Source organism: Montipora capricornis, chromosome 3, assembly GCF_036669925.1.
Source record: "Montipora capricornis isolate CH-2021 chromosome 3, ASM3666992v2, whole genome shotgun sequence".
Lineage (NCBI taxonomy): Eukaryota > Metazoa > Cnidaria > Anthozoa > Scleractinia > Acroporidae > Montipora > Montipora capricornis.
The window spans coordinates 66,737,074-66,748,692 of NC_090885.1; the positions used below are offsets into that span (position 1 = coordinate 66,737,074).

The 11,619-nt window shown below is 38.6% G+C and overlaps 1 protein-coding gene across 1 annotated transcript in view; it reads right to left on the reverse strand.

Moving 5' to 3' along the window:
• The window catches only part of LOC138043813 (zinc finger protein 14-like), a 27,140-nt gene continuing 15,521 nt past the window's right edge, over positions 1–11,619 (reverse strand). Inside the window, exons 2-3 of the transcript XR_011131343.1 lie at positions 11,140–11,288; positions 1–2,288 (exon numbers count right to left, since the gene is read on the reverse strand). The gene's annotated coding sequence lies outside the window, so the exon portion shown is untranslated. The remainder of the gene's footprint in view (positions 2,289–11,139; positions 11,289–11,619) is intronic.

The window sequence follows — 11,619 nt, forward strand, 5'->3', positions numbered from 1 at the left end:
AAAAGTTTTACAAAAGCGGAATTTATTATCATTTTTTTACACCAAAACAGTCCATTTTTTGCAAGCGGAATTGAAAGATGAAAATTACGAACACCAACCAAGCGGAAAAGTGTCTTATCGCTCAAAGAAACGATGCCATATAATAAAAAATTTACTAACCTTACTTGCTGGGGACCCTACTGGGGAACATTGGCCAGCGGTCTTTTTTGCACGGAACTCGCTGCGCTTGGTCGGTACTGCCACACCCCCTCGGGCCAATATTCCCCTGTGCGACCAGTTGAATTGGGCGGAGTACCGACGACTTAAGAATCGAGTCAACCATTCTATCGAGGCCTGCAAGGAGAATTACTATCATTCTTACTTCGAGGATAACGTTGGTAAGGCAAAAGCAACTTGGAATAGAATTAATATACTATTATCGCGAAAGAAAAACTTTGCTCAGCCGTCAAAATTAGTTATTGGTGACACGGAGATTACTGACCCTCATGAGCTAAGCAACGCATTTAACAGGCGTTTACAGATGAAGGCCTCAAGATAGGATCTAACATAAATCCCTCTCGAGTCATTTTCGTGATTTTGTTGAATCTTGTGATTATAGCACCTTCGAGCTTGAATTAGTTATTATTGACGGACTGCGCAAACTAGTGAACGATATCCCTGTTGGCAAGGCTGCTGGCCACGATGGTTTTCCAACTTGTTTCCTAAAGTTATCGTTTAACATTTATTGCCTCTTCCCTGACACATATTTTCAATTTAGTTATTTCCACTGGTATCATTCTTAAAGACTGAAAGAGTGCTGGAGTAACTCCAATTTTCAAAGCTGACTCGAAGGTTGACCCAGCAAATTACAGGCCTTACTGTACTTTCTCTAATAGCCAAGTCTTTGAAAAACAAATTTCAATCAGGTATATACATATTTAAATGCGAATAAGCTACTTTCGAAATATCAGTCTACCTTCAGACCCATCCACTCTAATCTTACGGCTCTTATTGACATGACAGACAATTGGCATACATGTCCAATACTCACTAAGTGAAACCACCCGAAGATACGATCTGTCGACCCGAAAAATGCACCCCATAAGATATTACCGTCGCACAACTGTCCCCACGAATCGAACGATCCGTACGATTCGTGAATCGCTTATACGACCGGTGTCGATTCGACTATTGCATGTTTTAGTGGCAGTTTGTCGCTCATTTTTATGCGGTCCAAATTGAGGATGAGACGTTTTCCATAAATATGAACACACTGAAGAGCATACTACAAAAAACGAGACAATGTGTATACGTCATTCTAAAAACCGTCTCGCAAAACGTTAACAGCAACGCACGTATATACGATTTTACATACGACGTCCGTAATCTTGCATCTTATAGTCGAGTCAACATGAACGCAGCAAAGCTCGTACTAACTACAAAAAAAAAGGAATGTGTGTGCGGATCCACAAATGTCACATTATTTTACAAGTGCGCACGAAGAAGCTCCTCGCTGCTCAACTCCTCCTGGCAAAACCAACAGTTGTGTTTTTCACCCTGGTTCGAACGAAGTTCTCGTGTAGTGCAGTGGTGATGTATTTCTACTTCCAGTTCACTTGTACTTGCAGAACGATCTTGAGCTTTTTGGTATTTTCTGACACTTTTCCTGCTGCAGGCTATCTGCACCGCTTACGTTCGTGACATTTCTCTCCAGTATGAACTCCTTCACGTACCCTTAAATTTACGTTTTGCGATTGCGTTCGTGACGTTTCTCTCCAGTATGGACTCTTTCATGTGCCCTTAAATTTCCTGCTTGGCTAAAACATTTGTCACAGTGTTTGCATTGATAAGGTTTCTCTCCAGTATGGACTCTTTCATGTTCCTTTAGATTTCCTGCATCGTTAAAACACTTGCCACACTGTTGGCATTCGTAAGGCCTCTCTCCAGTATGCACTCTTTCATGTCTCCTTAAATTTCCTATATGGCTAAAACGCTTGCCACACTGTTGGCATGCATATGGCTTTTCTCCAGTATGCACTCTTTCATGTTCCCTTAAATTTCTTGCTAGGCTAAAATTCTTGCTACAGTGTTTGCATTTATAAGGTTTCTCTCTAGTATGGATTGTTTGAAGTTTCTTTACAGCTCCTTCTCGGCCAAAGCACTTGTCATACTCTTTGAACTGATAAGGTGTCGCTCCAAAATTCGCTTCGTTAAGTTTTGTTAGATTTCCGCGTTTCGCAGGAATTTTCTCAGGAATTCCTTTCTTGCGCATAACTGTTTATGACATCGTTCTTGTAACACATCAAGCACTATAATAAAACGAAAGGGACAAGTTATAATTTATATCATTATCTCTTTATCGACACTGTTAACACTTGTCACTTCAATCATCTAAGTAAATTGCCAAACCCTAATATGTGAAGAAGATAATTATAATAATAATAATAATAATAATCATCATCATCATCATCCTCATCTATAAATTTAGCTAAGGGCGCTTTCCTTTTGTCATCATGGCCGGCCAGACCCGTCATTTTGCAAAGAAAATGCAACAATTTAAAGGAACACTTGCACGATAATCCCTTACATTCTTATGGAAAAGTATATATCATCCTCGAGGTTTGTTAATTTGAAGGCGTTGTAGAGTTGTTTTTCCCAAATGCCCGGTCTGACCGGTCAGTTCTGTCAATTGGAAAGCGCTTTAAGTCTAAAGCGGAGTTCCCGGGTTAAGATAACCTGGGGTGAGTCTGCGATCCAATCAAATCCCAGTACCTGATCAGCGGTCAACTTTTAAGAAAAATATTGACCTCGATGAGCTCGTAAGTTGTGCCCCGCGATGTGGTCACGTGATATTGGTCAGAGGATACCTTGTTTTGGTGTCAATTGACCATAACATGGACGTTCAATATCAAAGAAAATGGCCGCCATGTTGGGCACAAGTATTGATTCAGGAGCCCATTACCTGGAGCCTCCATCTTCCATATTAGGGACCTTAAGATCTACGACGGCGACAAAAACGTCACCTCAAAATAGAACTTTGCTCTAGTAAAAGTCTTTCACGATTATTCCATCTCGTTCACGTCGTACAATGTGGGCGAAGTATCCTAAAAATAAATTGGTACGACCGGTTTCAGACTGAAGATAGAGAATAAAAGATTCTCTGTTACATGCTCACGTTGTCGTCAAAACCTCAAATTTAGTGATTTCAAGTCGTCGTCACGCAGAGAACCGCAAAAATATGAGCTAAAATCCGTGCTGCACGTGCAGCACGATTTATGCTCTTTTAACCAATGATATCATTGTTTTTTGGCGTTTTCGTCGACGTCGTCGTCGTAGATCTTAAGGACGTTCGCGCCAAAATCTTCCTACGGTGAGATTTTCTTCATTTCTCGCCTAGAGTTAGGTCATAAAGTTCTTACTCCAAAAATGAAAAAAAAAATGGGTGTCACCGACTTTGTTTCGGAGAAAAAGGCAGTGGAAAAATGCCTTAATTTCGAGAAATCGGTCATAATAGCGAGATGTAAGCTCATCTGCTCATCCATCGAAAATCATAAAAATAAACTGTTGGAGTGAAAGTTTCCGTGCATAGGTTTTTAGGAGTGAGATTTTAAGATAATTGTATGCCGCTAGGGATGTGGTAAACAGTAGAGTTCATCCTCGACGAGCGTTTTCGTAAGCTCTATCCGTTGAAACCACTACTAGAATTCGATGGCACGAGGATAGAAAATGTTAAAAAAAGATAACTTCTTACGGTGAGAATTTTTTCATTTCATCATATTTTGTAGATAGTAAGTAAAGTAAATGATTCATGATTAAAAAAATAGGGGTCACCGATGATCTGAACGAGTAAAATCGATGTGATTTTGCAAAGCTCTTGGAAAAGTTCGTTTGTCACGCTTTTGCGTGACCTGTCGGGCAAGGACTGGAACCCATGAGAGGATCGATCGTTGAAGAGATGAAAGGTTTTTACCGAAAAAAAAACCTTTCTCGAGCACAGCAACGAAGTTATAAGCAGGGGTCATCTTCATTTGGTTGGTGTTTTGTATAATATCTCTCCATTGCCGTCATGCTCATCCTCTGGAGTGTGCTTTTTTGTGAAATTCAATCGCTGATAGTTTCCACGCAGGTCCGCACTATTCAAGCGGACGAGAACGAAAATACTGCTCAATTTTCACGAAAGTAAAGGAAAAGAACTTTAAAAACATGCATTCACTTTGAACTTAAGTTCGTAGGGTGATAAAAACATTAAAAAGAAACAGCCCCATTAAATTTACGCAACGGTTCGTCCTCGAGTTTTCCAAACTTTCAGCCACTAGTCCACTCGATCAGCTACCTTTTCCAGAGCTTTTCCATCCTCCCGCTCACTTCTCTTTGAAGTTTCATGATGATTCGGAAATAAATGTGCCATTCTTTTGCCGGCCTGGAATTTTTTCCTCGGCGTTTTTGTCGCCATGTTATTTTAACTGATGCTTGAAAAATTTGTATGAAAGTCAAGTAGACTAGTGCACGACTGATAAAACCTCGCGAATATCAGTCGTGCAGTAGTCTACTTGACTTTCATAAATATTTTAAATCAATTTTGACTGATCACGATCTTCTCTGATCCAACGCTGTGCAAGACTTATCGTCCACGGTTTTTGCAAAGGTTTTAAAACCTCAACTTCACTAATGCTCGAAGTAATGCGTGACATATTACAGTCGCGTTACCTGCGCAGTAACGTTGCGCACAAACAATTAGCGCGAACGTCCTTAAACTCCCAATTAACCCTCTAAGTGAACCATTTCGCACATGTATGTGACTTATGTGAACCACTTAGCGTATGTTCTCAGTCACATACGCTGAAATATAGTAGTTCTAAAAATAGAAAGGTACGGGAAAGGGTTGACTCCAGGATAGAATACGTATTATATGGAAACAACGAGTAATCGGCTCCTGATTGATACTAAACTAAATTCTTTTAAGGCACTGTATTTAAATTTTGCAAACCACAGAACAAAAGACCTTTGTTTCGACAACCAATAGATCTCTGGCCCGGGTTGCTTGAAGCATGGTTAGCGCTAACCGGAGTTAAATACCATGGAAACCTATAGGTTTTGGTATTTCTTAACCAATGGTTAGCGCTAACCAAGCTTCCAGCAACCGGCCGCTGGTTGGAATATTAGGGAGTTTTAGCAAAGACGACGGGTACGGCTACGGCAACGCGCAAGAATGCTCGTGCTGCACGTGCAACACGAATTTCCGTGCATTTCTTTGCCGTACTCCACAAAACAACAACGTGAAATCACCAAATTTTAGGTTTTGACGACACCGTGAGTATGTAACAATGAAAAAGTCATTTTCAGCTTTGACTTTAAAACTGTTCGTTCCCATCCATTTACAGGATAGTTCGCCTGTATTGTACAATGTGAAGAAGACGGATTAATCGCTATATACTTGCAATAGCGCTAAGTTATATTTTGGACTAACGTTCTCGTTGCCGTCGCCGTTGTCGTTGCTGAAACTCCCTATTAATGACAACGTAACGGTGAGTATCGCTATAAGCAAAGCAATTCTCAGGCTAAAAAGAGCATCTGATTGGCTGGTTTTCGGTCGGGATTTTACGGTTCCGAATATTGCCACTGAAGCGGTCCGTTTCCATATTTTTTATCTCTCCCGGTAAATTCAAGTTGAGCGAAACACAAAGTTTTACAAAAGCGGAATTTAATTTGTTTTTTATCAAAACAGTCCATTTTTTTTTGCAAGCGGAATTTAGCTCCAAATGTAAAATGTTACCGTTCAAAATCCGCTGATGAAAGATGAAAATTACGAACACTCACCAAGCGGAGAAGTGTTCAATCGCTCAAAGAAACGATGCCATATAATAAACAACTTACTAACCTTACTTACTGGGGAACATTGGCCATCGAGGTCTCTTTTGCATGAAACTCGCTGCGCTCGGTCCGTACTGCCACAACCTCAAGCCAATACTCCCCAGTACGGCCCGCGCCCTTGGTTGGCAAGAGATAAACCTTTTTACAGGAGAAAATATCAACATGTAGTGTCAAGAAGAATTCCTTTGGCTTCAAATGTAATTTTTAATCCTTGCCTAATAAAAGATAAGGAAGTAAATATGGTTTTAGAAACCTAGCTGTCTCAAAGATTGAAAAGCGACTGTAAAAGAAGTTTTTCCTCACGAAGTATTTGGAATCACCGTGTCGTTTGGACCTCTCATGTGTGTTAACTTCACTGAACTGCCAATCAATAATCCATTTCACGTCTTTGGCATGTGATGCAAGCGACAGCTACTTAATTGATAGTCCTTATCTAATTATAAATGCAGCACTTTCTTCTCACTCCACCCTGAGTGTTGGTCCGGCCCGAGTCAAATTCATGACCTCCCGCACGGAATTCCGATGCTTAACCAACCGAGCAAACCGGCTGGCGGTGTTATTGATAATGGGGGTAGGTACTTGGTGTATTTTGTCATTTAGTGGTTATCTATTGCACAAAATTATCTAAACACGGTAAAACCTTCAGGGTTAGGATTATAGTTAGCGTTAGGGTAATTGTATAATTTCTGAACGTTTTATACCTTGTTTAAAAAAATTTGAAACAATAGCAAAAGAGACACCAAGTACCTACCATAATGGGGAAACACTGATGAATCTTTCAAAGGCCTTTGACACAGTTGAATATAAAGTCCTGTTAAGCAAACTCCAGCACTATGGAGTGTGCGGAATTGTTGTACATTCGTTCAAAAGTTACCTTTTTAAGAAAAGGCAATTTGTTTAATACAATGGGCATTGTCCTTCAAAGCCACAAGGCTGCACTTTTGGGCCACTGCTATTTTTTATATACATTAATGATATTTGTCATGTTTTAAGGTGGCTGAACACAGTTTTTGATACGTTTCATTTACCTTTTTCTCTAAAACCCTTGATCCTTTGGTCGCCAAAAATGGTAGCAAGCAAGTTAACAACGCGAACTTGTTTTTTTTTATAGTTAAGCTGACGTATATGCCGTTGCCATGGCAACATAAAAAATATAAACAGGCCTTTAAAATCGGTTTTGTTTATTTGAACAAAATCTGGACGTTAAATTTTCTTTATAATTTACATGCAACAAGCTTGTAACGATGCTCACAAGTTAACACTATTTTAATAATAATTTGACAGAGAGATCTTTAATTATCCCTTGTTGACGGTTCACAGGAATATCTAGAATTTCCTGTGTTAAAGTTCAAATTTTTTCAACACTCCAGTTACTTATTTCCTAAAGTATTTTCGTGCCAAATTTCGTTAAAATTTAACGAGTGGTTCTCGTATTACAATTGCAATTTTTTAACTTACTACGCATGCGCTGCATTTAACTGGGTTCTTTCGATAACAAAGAAAAATCCGCGAATTGCCGAGTTCTTTCCATCGTTACCTTTTCCAACATACCGGTACATTTCTCATAAAAGACTAAAACCATCAAAACACTTCATGATCAATTATGAGGAAAAATAGTACAGATAGCGGAAGCATTGAGCAAATAAAATGATTGCTGTATTGAAGCCATGCTTGTTTTTTTGTAATCCTTGCGCGCGCGCTGTATTGTGTTAGCAAGAGCGCGCGCGAAAACTGTGTTCGGCCACCTTAAAAGCCTTGGAATTTACTTTATTACGTGGGATGCCTGTGGCAGAACAGTCTTTATCTAAGAAAACCATAGTTCCGTTTTACCCCGTTTACTTCGACAAATTGTTGACGGATTTTAAGGTAGCTAGTTAGTCAGTGCAAAGGATCTCCATAGAAAACCACATGCTTAGGCAATTTCGAATCACCTTTCTTGAAAAGGTGAAGGTTAGGAGTCAAGGAATCTCCATTCGACCACAAAACTTTAGGCAGCGTTGTTGATAGCCTGTTACAGAGAGAAATCCACCACTAGTGAGAAAATACTATGTGACCTTCGCGAACTTGTGCAGTAAATGGCCCCCTGTTTCACTTTTGTTTACTCTTTAGTAGCAAATTTGTCAAAGAAATAATAATTTTGTTATTGACCCTCCTTTCACCAGCGAGCTTGTCACCACCTGATCATCTTATGCCTCCCTCAACTATAACAAACATGATTATTCTAACTTCAGTGAAGAAATCACTGTCCAGGAAGTATCTCAGCTGGATATCTCTAGTATCTACAACAGCAATCTAAACACCAATGACAAGATTCATCTCTTTTATGATTAACACTACTCTGTCTGAAAGAAACATGTACCTTAAAATAAACATTCCAGGAAGGAGATAAGTAAGCTATTTACCTACCCATGGAATGATAAGGAACTCTTAAGCAAAATAAATTTTAAACTAAGATAAACCCCATCTAAAACTTCTCAAATTCAAGGAATAAAATCCTAGTTGTCAAAGATTTAAAAGAAAGTAAATCTAAATATTTCCGTTTGTATTTTCTTTATTTAAAGAAGTATAAATGTAATATGAAAAATAGATGGTCTGGTATGACATCAATAACTTTAAATGCTGGTAAATGCCAAAATAGTTACGTCACTGCTATTTTGGAAAACAATACATGTAAGTCTTTTGACATGTCAACCCCAAAGACATTACTAATATTTCAAATACCAGTGCGTTTTTTGTTAATTCTTGTAACTGAATACTTATCCTAGCTCAGGGGTACTACCAATTAATTAACCGTAATTGATTGCCATTGATCGATTGATTTTCCGGTCATTTCCATCGATTGTTCAGGCCCTGATGAAAGACTAGCCAAACAGATTGATTATGAAGCGAGATGCTTTGCAAAGCATGCAAGTTGCACAATTATACCAACGGAGCAACTACAGAATACAAGGCCACAGTCGAGACCTATGGAAAGACTGGCTCGTTTGGCTCAACAGTGGATGAAAGAATGAGTCATAAATAATGGGGTCTGTTATTCTAGTATTATACTGGTGGTAGTAGCAGCAGCAGCAGTAGTAGTAGTAGTAAAACTTTATTTTGAGTCAAATTTAAGAGTAGCACTAAAGGCACTAGTGTCTGCCCATTACAAAATATTAAGGTTAAAAGAGATAATTACAGTGTTTATGCATTAAGACGAGAGAAATAAAATAAGTCTATATACAATTATGTTGACCAAGAAATATAAATAAATAAACAAGAATAGTAATAATAATAAATAAATAAAGAAAAAAAGATCATAATAATACAAGAAAATAATAATAAAACAAAGAAATAAAAGAAATATATGAGTAAAGAAATATAAATTGTAAATAGATCAAATTGATAAATAAAATTTAATTAAATAAATAAATGAATAAAAAGATATCAGATGAATAGACAAAGAAACAAGCAAATGACCAAATAAGTAATAAAGGAAACTAAATACCAATGGTTAATAGAGAAGATAAATCAACAATGTTTTTGAAGTAGGTAGTGATGGTGGACGTCCTCAATTTGTCATCAAGCTCATCTCATAATTTAGCAGAAAAAAATCTTGTGGAAAGTTTCCCATCAGATGTAGTATTGAAGCAAGGTATTTGCAATTTGCTGATGCTTATAGGTTATCAATATTATTTCTTAATATTGAAATAGTGAAGATACATATGCAGGCATAGTTCCAAGAAGGGATTTGTGAACCACAGTTAGTATATCAAGTAGTCTTCCAGCTTTGAGGCTGACCAAGTCCAGTTTTTTCAATAGCATCATTTATGACGTAGTCACTAAAACATGGAGCGACCGAAAACCACCAAAAACCATCTACAACCACCTACAAGTACCTCAAAAAAAATCTAAAACCATCTACAACCACCTCAAAAATACCAACAACCACCTACAACCAACTCAAAAACATCTACATCAACTCACAAAGAATCGAATACCATCTCAAACAAGCCATAGATGTCTAAAATAAGCGAGACCACAATGTGTGTTTACCATTTAGCCAAACATTTCTGGATCATTAGAATGATTGTGGCATAAAGGTAAGCAATTTTCTGAATTTGTTGAAAAACCAACCAGATGAGAATGGCGCTTTACCCTGCATTCCATCCTGTAAACCATGCTAAAATTGTGAGAAAGGGCCTGGAAACGGAATGATCCTCACAAATTTCTTGAATTCCAGGAAATAAATAACTGCATTCTGTATGAATGCACGCACAATGGCGTTCATCTTTAAGGAAGATCCCGAAGGTACGTACAGTTTGCATACAAGATTTTGATTCATCATCCTTATATGTTCATATTCAGATAAATTGATTTCGTCTAACTTTTGAATTCCCATGATTCGGGATTTTTGGCTAAATGGTAACCACATATTGTCGTCGTGCTCATGTTAGACATCTATGACTTGTTTGAGATGGTATTTGATTCTTTGTGAGTTGCTGTAGATATTTTTGAGTTGGTTGTAGGTGGTTGTTGATATTTTAGAAGTGGTTGTAGATTTTTTTTGAGGTGGTTGTAGATGGTGTAAGTGGTTTTAGGTTGTCCCATGTTTGAGTAACTACGTCATGTAATAATGAACTACAGCTATCATTCAGAATAATTCTAAGAGCGTGCTTATTGAGAAGTTCAGTTTTTCAGTGTTTCTAGCACTTCAAAAATGCCAGATTGTGTTATAGTATTGAAAGTATGGTATACAATTATGTGATAAAAGCCTTGCAGAGTCGCACCTTAGTCGTATTACTTAGGATATTTCTAAACCGCTCAATGACCTGTATTTGATGGTGCACCCTAGCACATATGTTAGTTATATGTTTCGAAAATACTAAATTTGTTATCCAAGTTTACACCAAGCAAGCCTATGCTCTCCTTCTCTTCAATAGCTACATTTTCGATTTTGAAGACAAATTCGTGATTCTTCTTGCCAAGGCCAAGTATCATGGCTTAAAATTTGGTGGCTCGTTTGGCTCGGCAGTGGATGAAAGAACGAGACATATAAATATCGGGGTCTGTTAAACTAGTGGCTCGTGTGCCCCTTTTGCCTTGGTAGTGAATGAAAGAACGAGTCATGTAAATATTAGGGTCAACTTAAGAGTCTCTTGTACTGGTGGCTCGTTTGGCTTGGCACCGGATGGCAAACCGCGAGCTGGCTCGTCAGTAGAGTCTCCAGGTGTGGCCCTGAATTTTGTAGTTTAGCCATACCAACTAAGAAAGTAATATCTTACTGAAGATGTTGTAAACAACTATTCTCACCTTCGGTATGAGGAAAAGCTAACGCAATATTCGAAGCGTCGTGTTGGGCGTAATGACATGTTGTTCTTCATCGTTTCATGTAATTGCCATGGATTGTCAGCAAACTGTCCACGATTGACAGCTGGACTGGACTTGCAGGGACGACGACTCTGGAAACGAGATTGCCTGATGGATTTTTTGCCTCTATTCTCGTTCCCAAGAGCTGCGATCCTCTTGGCCACGAGAATGTTTTGCCTCTTGCCCAGAGGCAAAATCCCGAGGAGGCATCACTGTACCTTGCGCGTATATAGATTTACAGTGATATAGTTGCCCCAAAACCCGAAGAAAGCAACCTCGAAGCCCCCGCGTAAAAAGGAAAAAAATGTAAAGTATTATTTCCCCCAGAGGCCAAAACCCGAGGAGGGAACCTAGAAGGCCCCGCGTAAAAAGGGAAAATATGTAAATTGGTAGATATTGTATAGGGGAAAGCCATCTCGATTT